General features: G+C 39.4%; 1 pseudogene; it reads left to right on the top strand.

Moving 5' to 3' along the window:
* Nucleotides 1-1,465: 1,465 nt before the first annotated feature.
* On the top strand, nucleotides 1,466-1,582 carry LOC124722041 (annotated as a pseudogene).
* Nucleotides 1,583-18,574: the final 16,992 nt, after the last annotated feature.

Raw genomic sequence — 18,574 nt, 5'->3', positions numbered from 1 at the left:
TCCTGACGAAGTAGTCAACTATACTGTTGAATTTTTGAATTCGCTGGATTTACCAGGAATGCCACCACATAACTTGCGATTAAAAATAGGCTCACCTATCATTTTGCTTCGGAATTGAAGTGCACCTAAGCTACGCAATAGTGAAAGATTAGACATAAAAAAGTTATGGGCAATGTTCTTGAAGCTACAATTTTGATTGGCAAATTTGAAGGTGAAGTTGTTCTCCTGCCACAAATCCCAATGATCCCTTCAGAATCACCCATTCCACTCAGATGTCTGCAATTTCCAATTCGCTTGGCATTTGGCATGACTATTAATAAGTCACAAGGTCAAACAATGTCGATTTGTGGGTTGGATCTAGAAAATCCGGTATTTTCACATGGCCAATCACATGTGCCGTGTTCTCGCGTTGGAAAACCGTCAAGTTTATTCATTTATACATCTCAGGAATTGACTAAAAATATTGTTCATCAACTCGCATTAAGATAAAATCAAACAAACATTATTGATTATAACGAATTGTTTTTAGAAAAATTTATGTTATTTCAAAATAAAGAATAACAAATTATTATATTATTTGTCTTTTATTTCATACTTTGTTTAATATCCTAATCACTTGAAATATCATGCAGCACAACGTCTGTCGGGTCCGCTAGTTATTTCTATAAAAAATCTGTGAATTAAACACTTAAATCTTCTGTCAGTTAACTGTACTTTGATGGAATTTCAACTGTTCTTCAATGGAAACTATGTGGAATATTTCAAACTTGTTCTGAATAAATAATTATGTATTTTACAACTTCACAAAGTTTATTAACTTTTGTTAAGGTAGATATTTGCTTTTCAGTTCAGTAAAATGGGATGCTCTCATTTATCGTAGCATTTTGGATCGGACTCTGTCTCGGAAAACGATTAAATATAAAACAAGATGGCTTAACACAAAGTTTACAGAACACAAAACTTTTATTGATAACGAAACCTCATAACTCGTCTATGCAATTATACAGTACTCAGCTGATAATTTGAGATGAAGGTGGTGGCAATGCCGATCCCATGTGCTATGCAAAAAAACACGGCAAAGGTGTCGATGGTTTTTTCTGTGCAACAAGCTCCGAAAACTCTCTTCTTAGCGTCGGAGCTTCATAGTACAGAGCTAACCAAAGTATGTTTTCAATTCAAAAATGTGCGCTCTTTACCTGCTAGAAACCGACTGACACTTGCCACACAGGAGCTTTGTAGTTCGACCGCCAGATCCGCCTTTTCTATTCCGTCCGTTGCGGAGGGACATTTCTCCAAGTTTTTCACGATTATAAACCAAATGCTTCAATAAATTAACCAATAAAATATAACATTTTTGTTCTTTTACCATGAATTATCTTTGAAAATACATTCGTAGACTAATCACAATGACATAAATTATATAAATACTGAATGAAACTTTTACTTGGATTTCATTAGAGGGCTGGGTAACGGCCTTGCCGCAGTGGATACACCGGTTCCCGTAAGATCACCGAAGTTAAGCGCTGTTGGGCGTGGCTGGCACTTGGATGGGTGACCATCCAGCTGCCATGCGCTGTTGGCATTTTTCGGGGTGCACTCAGCCAATTGAGGAGCTACTCGACCGAATAGCAGCGGCTTCGGTCAAGAATACCATCATAACGACCGGGAGAGCGGTGTGCAGACCCCACGCCCCTCCTATCCGCATCCTCCTCGGAGGATGACACGGCGGTCGGATGGTCCCGGTAGTTCTGAAGACGAAGTGCTTTTTTTTCGTTAGAGAGCATAGTTATACAGAAATCATATTAAGTAAGAACAAACAATGAAGTTAGATAAGATCATTAGAGTTAACATCGGTAATAGTGTTACAAGCAGTACTTGTCTGCACTGACTGCAGTTACTCATTGCAAAAACTAAATTCCCAATGTCTCCCAATGCAACAGAGAAAATGCGTCTGAAAACTCTTTGGCGAGACACCTGTTTTAAGGTCTAAATTCGTGTGACCTTTGCAATACATCCTCCATAAAAAATTTTCAGACAGTATGTAACCTCCCCGCAGAAATTAAAGAGATTTATATTTAAATGTTAATGGACATCGTGCTAAACGTAACCTCCCAGCAGAAATAAAAGAAAAGTCTATGATAATGAAAACGAGCCAAATATTTGGTCCCTACAAAAATTATTGAAAAATAATGGCCCAATGTAAACTCGACACAAAAATTGAGAAATGAACATTAATCATTAACCCCACAATAATAGGCCAGCAGCGCTGACCTTAGGCCCTGTGCAATAATTATCCTGATAAATTGATTCTGGGAGTAAAAGCATAGGAAATATTGTTTCAATTGGAATGATTCTTTTCTTAAAAATGATTGCTTTGGAAACAAAATTATTATTGGGGCATTTCTTGAACAAATTAATTACAATTAACAGATACTATTGCCTGAGCGCAATGCTGCTTCACTACCTTATTTAACAATATACCTCGTCCCGAACCTTGACCACAGACGTCAAGGGCGCACGCCGCCGATCCATGCCGACACCCGCTCAGTACTACCGTCGGCTGACTACTTCCTCTTGCGACTCACTACACACAACATCCTACTTGCAACTGAACTCCCGCGCAGTCAAGCGCAGACTAGCAACGATAAACAACTCTCTGGTCAGAGATTCTGTCATGCCTCGCCATCGTTGGTACTGAATACATACGCGCTTCATAACCCTCCACTGGGGAGGGAAAATATTTGGCAGCGATGGTGAGTCATTAGGACTTGCCATGAGCAACAAATTTTTTTTTTTACTAATTAACTTTACAATCACAGAATATACAGATGTAGAACATGAAGTAAATGTGGTGCACATGCACCGAGTACAAAACATATTAGACAATAACAAAATGTGAGTACAAAACATATTAACAAATGACATAAGTGCACATGCACTGAAAAATTCTTCAACGTTTTCACAACAAATAAACATAATGAGTACAAATCTCATTGACAAATGACATAAGTGCACATGTACTGTAGTTGAGAACATACCAGCAAATCAAAATGCACATACAATGAGTAGAAATCACGTTAGAAAAATGACAAAAGTGCACACGCACTGAAAAACTCTTTAGCATTTTCACAACAAATAAACGTAATGGCAAAAAAATCATGTTGACAAGTGACATAAGTGCACATGTACTATAGTTCAGAACATATCAGCAAATCACAAAATTAATATACGATAAGTAGAAATCATGTTAGAAAAATGACAAAAGTGCACACGCACTGAAATTCAGAATATATCAGCAAATCGAAATGTACATACAATGAGTAGTAATCATGTTAGAAAATGACAAAAGTGCACTCGCACTGTAGTTCAGCAAATCGAAAAAATGTATAGGCCATGAATATAAATGATGTTAGCAAAAAATGATTTTCACTATGTTACAAGAATTAGGATAGGAAAGGGAAGGATTGCATCATGGTTGTAGCACTTTAGGTTGCACGCAGCTGCACTGAAAGTCCATATCTTTCCACAGAAGTACAACACCAAGTGAGACAATCTGAAGTTCTTTTCCCAGAAGTGTTTATCAGCGTAGCCAAGACACTGAAATGTCGTAGTAATATTCCTTGTTATCATTTTGGCAGTACATCAGGTAAACCAAACAGTGGGACCATAATAACGTCTCCATCGCTCACGGTGGTGGACAGCATGTCGTGTCAACACCACGCTCTTACAAGGCACACCAACGTAGAATTAGTGCAAAAACAAATATAGTGCTCCATGATCAAGAGGATATACAGGACAAATGGATATTGCAGTAATTCAGGGTAGCTAGGTCAGAAGGTGAAGGACATTAAGTCACATACTAGTCTTCATTGGGAATTACATTAGTAGTTTGCGGCATTCATAGCCCAGTTATTGAACATTTCTGTACCATGTATGCAGTATTGCAGAAAAATGTTTATTAATTGTATTACAGAGGGCATTGGCACTCATTGCCTAATTACAAATCATCAGAGGTCATTCGTTCTACAGAGAACATTGGCACTCATTCTCTAATTACAAATCATCAGAAGTGATTACTTAAAACAGGAGGTAGTCAATAACATAGTATTACAGAATAATGTTGATAATTAATCATTGGTCATCCCAATACAGTAATCAGTGGCATTCATTTCCCAGTTACAAAGCATTATTAATTAATCATTGGTCATCTCAATACACTAATCAGTAGCATTCATTTCCCAGTTACAAAGCGTTATTAATTAATCATTGGTCATCTCAATACAGTAATCAGTAGCATTCATTTCCCAGTTACAAAGCATTATTAGTTAATCATTGGTCATCCCAATACAATAATTAGTAGCATTCATTTCCCAGTTACAAAGCATTATTAATTAATCATTGGTCATTTCAATACAGTAATCAGTAGCATTCATTTCCCAGTTACAAAGCATTATTAATTAATCATTGGTCATCCCAATACAGTAATCAGTAGCATTCATTTCCCAGTTACAAAGCATTATTAATTAATCATTGGTCATCTAAATACAGTAATCAGTAGCATTCATTTCCCAGTTACAAAGCATTATTAATTAATCATTGGTCATCTCAATAGAGTAATGAAATTATGCACATAGTATTTATGCATTCATTATTCAAGTGACATACTATTCAGAGCTAATCAGAATTACTCAGTACTCTCTTAAACTGGTATCATTATTTGGGACTGGTAATACATTTTTTTTGTTAGCAATGCATTGCTTTGGGTATTTATAGGGGAAAGCAAGAAGAGAAAAAGATGAAATTTGCTTCTGGGTTGTTCCTGTGAATGAGAATATGTAACGTCATTTGTCATGAGTCAGCTGTAGCAAGGTTATGAAACAAGTAGAGTATATGTAATCACATTCATCAATGACATAGATTTAATGAACAACTGCATAGAGCACATTAATTTCATAAATAATATCTCCTGCAAAAATATGTTAAAAAATGGATTATTAAGCTGAAAGAAGAAACGCATTTTATGCTGAAAAGTAGTGAACTTCGAATTAACAGGTAGTGAAATGTGTATAAAGATGTGTTCCATAGCTGTCCTTTCCAAAACCTTCAGTCATTATACTGTGCAATATAACACCTGCCGTCAAAGCGAACTGCAACAAATACTTAAATAACTACATAGCATGAATACATAACTTCCACATTATCCTCATCTGTAAAGAAAAACTTCATTACCATCACTTCAGTATCTATATTATCATAACTCCATTAATATCATCACCTGTAAAGAAAAACTTCATTATCCATAGTAGCATATTCTTCATCATTATTCATCAGCATTCATCATCATCTGCAAAAAAATCACTTCTTTACTCGTTACACAACTATTCCTTATTTCTATCATATTCCATCACTAAAACTAAGATGTGTACGTCTGTCTGACAGCCTGCATCAATCGCCCCGTATTCTGAAAGAAAACATTAGTTATGACTGCTATTCTACGATGTGTGTAGTATATTCTTGTTAATGCTTGTTAATCCTGATCCATTTATTCTTCCTCACGAGGTTTGCATCTTCTTTCAATCATTCCAAAGGTGAAATTCCCATTTCTGTTTAATTTATTTCTTTCTGAAATTGATGAACAGAGATTAATCTCTTGCATTTAAATCATATACTCATTAAATAATGACTGGTTTATGGTAACATAATTAACCATACAGCATAACATGACAGAAAACGTAACATGTGAAATACTTATATAGTGTTCAGAGGCAAAAATGTACTCAGTGTATCACAATATAACAGTAAAGTAGTCGCGATGTTGAGATATCATAAGGCAAAATGTCAAAGTCAACTGGTGTTTGCTATATCTTAACTATTTCATAGTGCATACAAACAAAACATGAAACAATCGTATATACATAAGAAAGACAAAAAATGTGACGTTCGTTGTGTTCAGCTTGTATGTTGTGAAGTTAATAGAGGCGAGAATTAAAGACTTTAATGGAGAGAAAATTTAATAAAATCAATATGTCACTAGATAACACTGCATGATTATTCATAAGATACGTAAGTTTCTCTGAAAAAAATGTGCACAGTCAGATATGTAACGACAAGAAGAGCGACCTGCTAACCTTACCTTGCCGGGCACTTGCCAAGAAATAATACGATAATCATCAATAAGTAGTCATGTGAATATAATTGCAGAAATGGTCATAAAATGTGTAACTTCATCTGGAAAAATATGCACGGTCTGATGTGTAACGACAAGAAAAGCGACCTGCTAACCTTACCTTGCCGGGAACTTGCCATGAAAAAATACGATAATCATCAATAAGTAGTCACATAAATATAATTGCATAAGTGGTCATAAAATGTGTAAATTCATCAGGAAAAATATGCACGGCCTGATGTGTAACGACAAGAAGAGCGACCTGCTAACCTTACCTTGCTGGGCACTTGCCAAGAAAAAATACGACAGTCATCAGTAAGTAGTCATGTGAATATTATTGCATAAGTGATCATAAAATTAGCAAATGGCATTATAGCATGTTAAACCATAAAGTATCTTCATTCAATAAAAGGTTTGACGTTTGACCAGTTGTGGTTTCCTTTCGACTTTCTGCTTCTCAAAGTTTCGACGTGTACAACATTGGGGTGAAGGATGCTGCGAATCCTATATGGACCAGCGTATAGAAGTTCAAATTTACTGCACCTACCTTTTCCTTTATTAGATAAATAGTGTGTACGTACTAATATCTTCTGTCCAATGTGAAAGTCACGGCGTGTACAAACCTGTTTTTGCTGTCTTCTTCGGCGCTCTGCGGCACGTTTGATGTTGTTCAGTGCAATGTCAATTTCGTTCAGCAGGTGACAGAATGCGACTTGCAAATGCGATGTTTTTAATTACTGTAGAACCATCTTCTTCAATTTCCTGGAAAATATGTACACCTAATGCAGTGTTAGAACTGTCGGTGGCTATGGAAAAATTTCTAGTAAGATCTGGGTGCGATAAAACTGGTGCATTCAACAAAGCATGTTTCAAATAACATTCTCGTGAACAAGATTCTGCGTGTCAAAATTATTGCTTACGTTACTGGAATATGCAATCTGTACTGTATCTGGTCAAATTCTATCGTACGTGCTGTTATTTACGGGAGGATGCTGTGGCATATCCACTATTTGAACTGTTGTGTTATTTCTTCCTGACGTATTACGCTATGGAAGACGCCTGTTGTCTGGTTCATTCATGATAATATGTTGTTGCTGATGTTCTTGCTGCTGAATAGATCGACTGCTATTAAATGTACGCTGAGAATTGTGCTCATTATTTTTATGTCTGTCGTGATAGTCATTCCTATACGGTGCATTGCGATAGGAATTGAAATAGGTTGTTTTCTGTACGTAGTTATTTCTTTGCTGGCGTGCGTTACTATTTGTTGTACCTGGGACTATACGGGCACGCGGCGAAACATTAAAGCTTGGTTGACCTTGTGTATTGTATTGTTGCTTAGGTATGCTAGCCGGCTGACTTTCGTGCTGTTGCGGAGAAAAACGTCTATTGTCACAAAAAAAAATGCGTTTGCTGTTAATTTTACACATACTGATGATTAAATTTTTCTCTGTTATTAAAGTTACGGCGATAGTTGTCATTTCGGGAGCATCTAAAGAGAGCTGTTACTTTCGGTATAACTTGTCTTATCAGGTTTTCTTTAGTCATTTTTCTTAATTCTAGGTAGAGCAATAGCTGAAGAGCTATTTTGATAGATATAAAGGATAGTAGAAGAGAAGGCAGCAGTGCAGAAAACTAAAGATGAAACAGCACTACAGCTCGGGGCCCTATGCACGCTACGGCACATATTCATTAAAGCGTAATGAATCCCCTGGGGTCTATTACGCGCTGCAAATAAACTTTAGCTTTTGCGTTACAGGCAATGCCGGTGAAAATTCAAAAATAAATTTCTGTATCCATGGTAATTGTTGTTTCTTCATTACAGGCAATGCTATTGAAAGTACAAAAATAAATTGTCGTATACAGCTCAAATCGCATATCTGTGCTCTGTCATTATTAAATTCCTTAGATTTTTTTACACATACAGATTGCTTATAATCAACGTTCTTATCACTGAATTTGAGAACACGTTCAGGTTTGTGTGAGAATCTGTTTGTCTGTGTCATTTCGGATCGCAAGTTGCGTAGCTTTTCAGATTTTAAGTCGCGTAGTCTCTGTAAATTACCCAAATTATACGCGCTGCGTGAGTCTGACAAATGTTCGCAAAGTGGCGTCTGCTGTGATAAGTTATTATCTGAAATATTTTTCATCTCTGTTACTTCTTGCTGTAAACTTGACAATTTTCTACGTAATGCATTATTAGACGAATCTATCTCACTGATTGTCTGCTGTAGATTTTGGAATTCAGGTGTTTGGTTAAACGAAACCGGTGAAGTATCGTCTGATTTGTTGTCATTATTACTTTCAATAATATCAATACGACTGGCCAATTCATCACATTTTTCAGTCAATATTTTTACCTGATCATCGGTTTTAGTGTCAGAAGTATTAATCTGTATTTGTAATTTACGTGTGGTTTCGTTCAATTTTTTAACGTCAGCTTTGATGACATCGGAATCCTGTGTTAGTTCTATTTGTTCGAGTCTGTCGGTCACTGTCTGAATATCTGCTGTGTGTGTGTATCTGTTTTTGATTTAAGATGAGAAATTTCATCACGTAATTCTATGTTCAACTGTTTGATGGTATTAATTTCGTCGGACGCTGTAGCAAAATTGTTGTCTACGTATGTTTTTGCTTTCTCGAACAATTTACGTTTGTCTTCCTGTCTCTGTGCAGTGATTCTTTCCATGACTTGTCGTTTTACTTTATTCTGTTCCTGTGTAAATTTACGGAAACGCGTATCACTGTTTTGTAGGTGATGATTAAAGCGCTCGTCAATTTGAGTGTTCTGTTGGTCGAATTTCGCGTCTATCGTTGCATCCATTGTGCGCGAAAGTTCTGCTGTCTTTAACTTAAACTCGTCGCGTAATTGTGTTGCTTTTTCAGAGCATTGTTTACCGACTGCACTAATTTCCTCTCTAAGTGTTACTGTTGTAGCTGTTTGCATATCCCTTAATTCTTGAGCAACAGATCTAATTTCCTCGCTACTTTTCCTAGCACAGGTCTCAATTTCCTCTCGTAATTGTTTCTTAGTATCATGACACTGCGCGGCAACGCCTCTAATCTGTTCACTAAGCTGTCCGTAATTGTTGTCTAATTTTTCATTAAGGTGTTTGTTCTGTTCATTAAGTTGTTTGAAATCTTCACTAAATTGTTGTTTGAGATCTTCTTTAAGGTTGTCTTGTTTTTTATCTACTTGTATGAAATGTTCATTAAGTTGTTTGAAATTTTCATTATTGTTGTCTATTTTTTCATTCCGTTGTTTGGAATTTTCATAAAGTTGATTGAATTTTTCATCAAATCGTTGTAGCAATAGTCCCACAATTTGATCCAAGCCAATATTACCTACTCTATTCTCTATGCTGTTTGATGGTGTATCTGCAATTGTCGCGTTTCGTGTGACTATTTGGTCATTCTGTAATTTACAAAAAGGTTTGCCAGTCGGATGTACACTGTCAGTCACTATTTCGGAATTAAATAAATCTGTCCTATTTTGAGTATCCTGTTCATTTTCATTAGAAAAATTCGTCTGTTCGTTACGTGAATTTTGCAAACCGGTTGTGTTAAGCTGGGCAGCGCTCATTGCAACAGAACGCCCCGCGTCATCAATTGTCGTTACATTGACAGAGGACACAATTGAATTCGTCTGTTCATCACTAAGATCAAAATCATTATTAGTGGTCGATACGTACTGATTGTCACTAAATGGAGGATTGTCATCATTACATTGCGTGTCACAAGCACTATCGGTCAAGTTGTTTAATTCGGTTATTTCACTCACTATACCTCGCGATGCACTACTCACAGTCTTTCGCGGCATTTTTACACTAGTCACAATTATTCACAAATGAGACGAAAACAATGCAAAATCCAACAAATACAAGTACAACAAAGAGCAACGAATTGCCGCTGATCTGTGAAAGAAATTGACAGAATTAGTAAAAGCGTTGCGCCAAATCCTAATTATATTTAAGTATATAAGAGCAGATATCTGAATGTTTCTTAGAAGATTCACAAAGAAATACGATCCTGACCGGATGTCGCCAAGTGTAACCTCCCCGCAGAAATTAAAGAGATTTGTATTTAAATGTTAATGGACATTGTGCTAAACGTAACCTCCCAGCAGAAATAAAAGAAAAGTCAATGATAATGAAAACGAGCCAAATATTTGGTCCCCACAAAAATTATTGAAAAATAATGGCCCAATGTAAACTAGACACAAAAATTGAGAAATGAACATTAATCATGAAACCCACAATAATAGGCCAGTAGCACTGACCTTAGGCCCTGTGCAATAATTAACCTGATAAATTGATTCTGGGAGTAAAAGCATAGGAAATATTGTTTCAATTGGAATGATTCTTTTCTTAAAAATGATTGCTTTGGAAACAAAATTATTATTGGGGCATTTCTTGAACAAATTAATTACAATTAACAGATACTATTGGCTGAGCGCAGTGCTGCTTCATTACCTTATTTAACAATATACCTCGTCCCGAACCATGACCACAGATGTCAAGGGCGCACGCCGCCGATCCATGCCGACGCCCGCTCAGTACTACCGTCGGCTGACTACTTCCTCTCGCGACCCACTACACACAACATCCTACTTGCAACTGAACTCTCGCGCAGTCAAGCGCAGACTAGCAACGATAAACAACTCTCTGGTCAGAGATTCTGTCATGCCTCGCCATCGCTGGTACTGAATACATACGCGTTTCAAGTATAATAAAAAAACAAACAGAAAATAACACAGACTGTCCTGAAACGTTTTTAAAAATGGTTCAAATGGCTCTGAGCACTAGGGGACTTAACTTCTGAGGTCATAAGTCCCCTAGTACTTAGAACTACTTAAACCTAACTAACCTAAGGACATCACACACATCCATGCCAAAGGCAGGATTCGAACATGCAACCGTAGCGGTCGCGCGCTTCCAGACTGTAGCGCCTAGAACCGCTCGGCCACTCCGGCCGGCAAACGTTTTTAGGTAACAAATATAAAAATAGACGTGAAGCCTCATACATAAGGCAGAATGTGTTTCCAAACAATTATTGTTCTGTAAATTGACTTGTTCTATTTTATTACTGTGTATAGTGCAATGTGTGCCATGGCATACGAAAGCAACGATCATCCTGCTGCCATCATTACTCGAAGCTGACCTTCATACTAGGGCGCCTTGAGATTACACCGGTGGTGGAGCAGTCAGCGTTCCGAGGCACGCTGAGGATCCGGCCTCCAGCACGTGCGCCCGCGACATCGGCCTACCGCTGCCAGCCAGCTTTGGCGAGACGGCATAATCCTCGCTGCTGCAGAGGAGGCCCGTGACGGGAGACGGAGGCGGAGGAGACCTCTGGGCGGCTCAAAGTGGCAGCCCGGCAGCCGGACGTGTAATTGGTCGATTAATTGAGGGACCGGGAGATCTGTATTAAACTCGGGCCTCTCCCGCTGGCCAGTTGGCGGGCTTAATTACGCGAGGAGCCGGAGGCAGCCCAGACCCCGCTCTCCCCAGCCTAGGGCAGGGCAAGGTAGGCGACCCACGGCAGGTGGCCCGCGACCAGTGCGGGCGAGAGATATATTGCACCGAAGCACGTGACTTCCCTTATCCTTCGGATACGAACATATAGCGTTTCGATCTGTTATGGACAAATAATAATAGGCTTTTGTTCTTTCCTTGAACTTTATCCTACGTAGTATAAAATTCAAAGCGGAACTTCAAAAAGAACGGTAGCTACCTTTGGTCGACGAATCAGTTAAGAGTAGTCTTGTAGGAACCCTAGATTACAGTCTATGTAGAAACCCCACGCACACTGATGTCTATGTCCACGCCTCGGGAGACCACCATCCGTCACAAAGGAACTCGAAGCTAAAGGCTCTGGTTCACAGAGCTCGAACATTTTCAAAGAGACATGCATATTTAGAAAAACGGTCTACATCGCACATCATTCTTTGGAATGAAGCCGGTAACAATAAATGTGCCATCTACACTGTTTTTCTAAACGCAACTGTGAAACGTTTCTTTTTTTTCAAAATGTTTCCGAAAACATGTCAAGGAGACATTCGCTGTAGAATTGTTCCACCTATGAACAGTGATCCGAAGGACAGGGTATTCAGACAGTGACATTCAGCAGGCGTTGCAGTCAAAATAAAGAAGAGGTTAAGACTGAGAGAGAGAAGGAGAAGCCGAGAATGGCTGCCGCCATTTGGTCCAGTATCCGGGAAGATTCGTAGAAAAATGGGTCAAATGGCTCTGAGCACTATGGGACTTAACTTCTAAGGTCATCAGTCCCCTAGAACTTAGAACTAATTAAACCTACCTAACCTAAGGACATCACACACATCCATGCCCGAGGCAGGACTCGAACCTGCGACCGTAGCGGTGGCGCGGTTCCAGACTGTAGTGCCTAGAACCGCTCGGCCACACCGGCCGGCAAAGATTGGTAGACTTACAGAAATAGGGATTCCGGTGTATTTCGCTCCCGACGACAAAGATACAGCAGTCGATAGGGTAGAGATAGGGGATCTAGTACCCGAGAATTTAAAAGAGACTTGAGGTAAAGTAAGGGTGAAGGGATAGGTAAAATTCCAGCGGAATTTGTGGAATCATTGGAGGAAATGGCAACAAAGCAACTGTTCACTTTGGTGTGTGGAATGTTTGAGACCAGCGATATACCATCAGACCCTATGAAGGAAGGTAGTAACAGCTGAGAGATGTGAGGGTTATAGCACAAACATCTTCGAATCTCATGCATTTAAGTCACGGATAACAATAATATACGGAGAAATGAAAAGGAAAACTGGGTAACTGTTGTATGAGGATCGATTTGGCTTTCAGAAAGGTAAAATAACTAGAGAGGGAATCTTTGGAAAGGGTGAAGGCACCACGGAGACAATCTCTAAGAAAGGTAAAGGCAGCAGAGGGACAGTTCTGACATTGCTGATCATAATGGAAGCAAGACTAAAGAAAAATCAAGACACTTTCATAGGATTTGTCGAACTTGAGTAAGTGTTCGGCAATGTAACATGGTGCAAGACGTTCGGAATTTTGGGAAACATATGGGTAAACTACCGAGAAAGGCGGTTAATATGCAATATGTACAAAAGCCAAGTGGGACCAATAAGAATAGAAGACCAAGACAAAAGTGCTCGGATTAAAAAGGATATAAGACAGTTATGCAACCTTCTGCCGCTACTATTCAATCTGTGCATCGAAGAAACAATGGCGGAAATGAAAGAAAGGATTATAAGTGGAACTAAAATTCAAGGTGAAAGGATGCCAATAGTACGGCTCGCCGATAACACTGCTTTGCTCACCGAAAGTAAAGATGAATTACAGAACCTGTTGAATGGAATGAAAAGGCTAAGGAGTACAGAGTGTGGATTGAGGAGTACATCGAAGAAAGACGAAAGTAATGAAAAGTAGCAGAAACGTAAATGTGAGAAACCTAACATCAGAACTGGTGATCAGAAAGCAGACGAAGTTAAAGAATTCCGCTATCTAGGTACCACAATAACCCATGGCAGACATAGCAAAGAGGACATAAAAAGCTGACTCGAACTGGCAAGAAGCTTATTATTAGCAGATGTAATTCTAGTTGTAATAAAGATAGGCTTTAATCTCAGGAATAAATTTCCGAGACTGATCGTTTCGAGCACAGCAACGCAGTGAAACATGGACTGTGTGAAACCGGAACAGAAGGGAATCGAAGTATTTGAATGTGGTGCTACAGGAGAATGTTGAAAATAAAGTGGACTTATAAGGTAAGGACTAAGAAGGTTCTCTGCATAATCGCCGAGGAAAGGAATATATGGAAAAGTCCGCATCAAACCAGTCAGTAGTGAGATAAAAAATGTAGAATAAAATAAATAAAGAAAACCCTACGGAAGTTATATGCGCACCGCATTCCACATGAATATGGCGTATTTTACATGAGGCAGATTATTAGAGGAGTCAGGGAGAGTTACAGGGAACGTAGATAACCCATCCGACTAAAACAACTCTGAAAATCAACTATCTTTGAGCACTCCATACATTATAATCGTGAAATGAAATACGAAGAAGACAGCACCGAAACGCAACGATAAGTTTCTGGGTCAGCGTAAGTAAAGAGCCATTCGAAATTAAGAAAAACCGTATAAAAACAGGGACGGAGGTTTCAAAATTAACAATATTTGGGTCTGCCATTCTGTTTATTAAGATCTCCCGGTCATCACATGCACCAGAACTAGGTAATGCTAAGAGGATGTGTCTTTCGGACAGTATCAGTACGGGCCCTGGAAAACAAAAGATAATTAAAAGAGTGCAGTCGGCGTCGGAAGTCTAACTTACAATCAGTTACAAATAGCGGTGTGCGACCAACAATATTTGATAACTGATTTCAGTCCAGACGGCGAGTACTCATTAACGCGGCTAGCAGTATCGAAGAAGACGAAAGGCTCGGTCGTCGAAATACTACGCATGGAAGCAAACTCGCATATACCCTTGATTGTAAACACATTTCGGCGACGGAGACGGTCCATATCTTCAGATACAAATCCAATTGAGGCCACTCGTTCGCTATTACATCCCACAGAGCTATTAAATTGCTGGAATGGCTATTGGCACGTCTTAGCCGTTGTTCCAAACAGTCCCCGTACATTTTCATTTTCTATGGAATTAAGACGGCTGACTGAGCGGGCGATTAGAGGTGCGATCCGAGTGATCTTCGAAGCTAGACAGTATGTGTGCAGCTCTCTGAACACGGCAGTTGTCGTCTTGAAAGATGGGTGTCCACAACATACTCATCACGAAAATTAGTAGAAATGAAACACTGGATAACTTACAACGTTCAAATACATATTCTGGTTCATGCTGACGGCAACACAACATCAAGATAGAAAGACGTCTGGGCTGAAGTAAACCCTCCACGCACTGCGGCGTAAAAACAACATTGTCGTGCAGATGAATTCTAGAGCTTGCATCATTGGAGATAGTGGTAATATCGCGACTCATAGGAGCCACAGTGACCTTTCCAGGTTTCTGACCGCATTGAGCATGGCCCTTCTGAAAGGAACCCGATTCCAAATTGTACCGACTCCTGGAATATAACAAATAAAATAACCCTAATAATGTATTAAACGTACAGTGCCGTGAGATCAAAGACCTATAAATAAGCAGAGTCACTCGATGCAAAATACACCACATTGGTTTCGTCGCAATTAACGCTGTTCCAGGGAATGGTCAGTTGAAGATTTGTCACAAACACATCATCCATGGTACGAATTCTTATAATTACGAGGACCCACAGTTTTTCAAAAAGCCATTAATTTACATAGGCAAACTTCCTTGTTGGAGCTTCACATTTGATGTTTGTACTGTGCGCCGGTGATAAACGTTTGAGTACAGTGTTTGGCGATACTGCTGTTGATAGGAGTATAGTTGGGTGATGGATGAAGAAAGTTACAGCCTCAGGAAATGCCGAAATAGAGCCACGCTCGGAACGTCCTGTCACAACCCCTGCTCCAGACATGCAGAATTGTGCGCATGCCATTACTCGTGCCGACCGGCACATCAGAACTGGACAATTGGCACTATAGTTGTCCGTCAGCATTGAAAGTGCGTCTAACGTGACTCTCTGATATTGGAAGAGGTGCTCACAATGGGTTCCCCGAATACTCATAGCGGACTACCAGATTCAAAGGAAGGCCATTTCAGCTGGATTGACGGAGCGTTGAGAGACCGACGGAGAGGCCTTTCTGTCGCGGATCGTTACGTGGAGCGAAAGCTGGGTGCACATTTTGAGCCGGAAAGAAAGCGGCAGTCCATGGAGTGACATCATCCTCATTCAAAGAAGAAATTCAAGGCGACCCCCTCCACCAGAAAAGTCATGGTGATAGTCTTCTGGGATCTTGATGTCATTGTTGTGGATGTGACGCCAAGACGGTCAACCATCAATTCAGAAACATACGTGAAGACTCTGAATAAACGTTTCCGACGTGTTCGATCGCACAAGAATCCAGCTGAAATCTTCTCACGAAATCCCAATCACCAACTTTCTGCTTCGAATGAGAAATTATTTTGTTGACGCTGACCTACATAGGGAGAAACGATCGCCATGATAAAATAAGGGCTCGCACGGAAACATATAGTTGTTAGTTCTTACCGCGCGCTATACGAGATTGGAATAATAGAGAATTGTGAAGGTGCTTCGCTGAAACCTGTGCCAGGCACTTAAATGTGATATCCAGAGTATCCATGTAGATGTGTATGTAGATGTAGATGATGGTGGGATGGCGTTGGGCTTGGGTTTCCAGTAACGGTTAGACATTTTAGAGTTATTGTTTGTGATTTAACCATCATTGTTATTGAGACAAATGGCTGCTTCTGCTGATTACCCATTTGTGCTGCCTTGTGTTGTGTTGTGTCTGCGTGCGTGCGTGTGTTTATGTCTGTGTGTGTGTGTGTGTGTGTGTGTGTGTGTGTGTGTGTGTGTGGTGGTGCGTGCCAATCGGCGAATTTTTGAGACACTGCAAATTAATTTTACGGCTTTAACTCTAGCTTACTAAACGCTCGTAAAATTTACGATATCATTTGAGTACAAAACACGACATTTTGTGTTTCATTTAGTGTATAAAATACCATTGGAGATCTAATAATGGTAATTAACTAATTCATAACCAATAAATTTTGACTTTCTTTAAATAAAATGAGGAGTAGTAACCTTTTCGATTGTTTAGTAGCAATGTAACATGTTCCTACTTTATTATTCCAGGGTTAAGGGTGCCGTCCCTCAGTATTTTAATTATCTTACTGAAGGGGCTTTCTTGACTGATGTAGGAAAATGTGTTTGTTTTAGAGAATATTTAAAAAAATTTAATTAGGTAATTGTTTAAATCGCTGCAGTTCATGGAAGCTTTCTGTTCTGTCGTGCTCTTTAATGATAAAATGTTTCAATCTGCACACTCTGCAGTGTTGCAGGAAGGATTGTGCCAATAAAAGCCTTGTTTTTCATTAACTTTCCTATTTCATACTGCACTGTTTGTCGTGTCTTATTGCTTTCCCCCTGCAGCGGATCTCAGTGGCGTCATCGCTGACCTCAGAAAAAGCTAGGAAGACTTACTGAAGTCACAATCGGATTTGCTTTCCATCAAGGAACGAAAAAAATAAAACGTACACATCAACCGACTATCTTTCAATAAGACACAGCCATCCACTCCTCAACAACGTAACGTGGCACAATTACAACGTTTAATGCTGGTTTGTCGAAGCATTCCCTGCAGCAATTACGCATTACATAGCTATTTTCATAGGCAAAGCAAAGAAGTAGAGCTTGGTGAAGCGTGACATATCTTGTGCAAATGCACTGAAGTATGTGCCTTTGTCTGCTCCGGATAGCTTTATTCTATTTCATCCTTTCTCTTTAATTCCGTTGTTTAGTACAGTACTATGATACCTTGTTGATCATCGCGTTTGTTGGTTGTCGAGTGGCGGTGGACTGAATATAGTCAATAGCTGCATACACTTGAGAACAAGGAGGTTGCCAGAGTTCTCGAGTTGGAGGAAAAGGAAATTCATTGTACTGTAGACGGAATTAGGACTGTGACGCCTGGAAGTACAGCAGAAACTTGAGATATCAAGTTCAAGGACCGTCTCGAGCTATCTCAAGGAACGTAGCAACTACTACAGTTAAGCGAGGAGATGAAAATAAAAACTCTCAACTGCTTGTTGATTACTGAAAGCTGCACTGAAACGTTAGAGAGAGGTGCTAAAAGTCATCAGGAGAAAATCCGCCGTAGAATTCTACAAAGAAAGTGAGCGATATGCTAATTGAGTCGACTAACTGTGGAAAAGATTATTGAGATTGAGTCGAAATTTACCCATCAAGTGACCAAAATTGTGAACAGACAGGGTGAAGACAGGCAGCAGGTTAGCGAAGCGCTTGCGAAAATTCAGCATGTGCAGACATTGCGGATCGCCTCGGCTGTCGTGACAGACATCGTAGCAATTAAGCAGTGCGCTAGGCAATATGCAGGAGTGCAGCACTCATATCTGCAGGCTCAGGCAAGCTCACAATATCAGGACATTCTCCCCCATGACATTTAGTGGCAACGTGTGTGAATCCTACTTTTTTTTAAAAAAAAAAAGGTTTGAAACGTATTTCAGAAGAATGGGCGCCGCATAGTATAATAACCTGGCTTTACAGCAAGAGAACGCTACCATATATGTCGGAGACACGACTTAGGACTTCTTTAAATCAAAAGTCCTCACAAAATACGGACAACTTGTGGCACAGATTACAGGAACGTCAGGGATTCTTAAAGGCAAGTACAATACATAGCCGCGACCGTCGTTGAGGATATACAGAGCGAATCTGGTTATACTGAATAATCCCGTGAACACCGAATGGTAGCGTAATTGTTACTGGTCACTT

Source organism: Schistocerca piceifrons, chromosome 1, assembly GCF_021461385.2.
Source record: "Schistocerca piceifrons isolate TAMUIC-IGC-003096 chromosome 1, iqSchPice1.1, whole genome shotgun sequence".
Lineage (NCBI taxonomy): Eukaryota > Metazoa > Arthropoda > Insecta > Orthoptera > Acrididae > Schistocerca > Schistocerca piceifrons.
The sequence above is the reverse complement of the archived record's forward strand: the minus strand, read 5'-3'. Positions and strand labels throughout refer to the sequence as shown.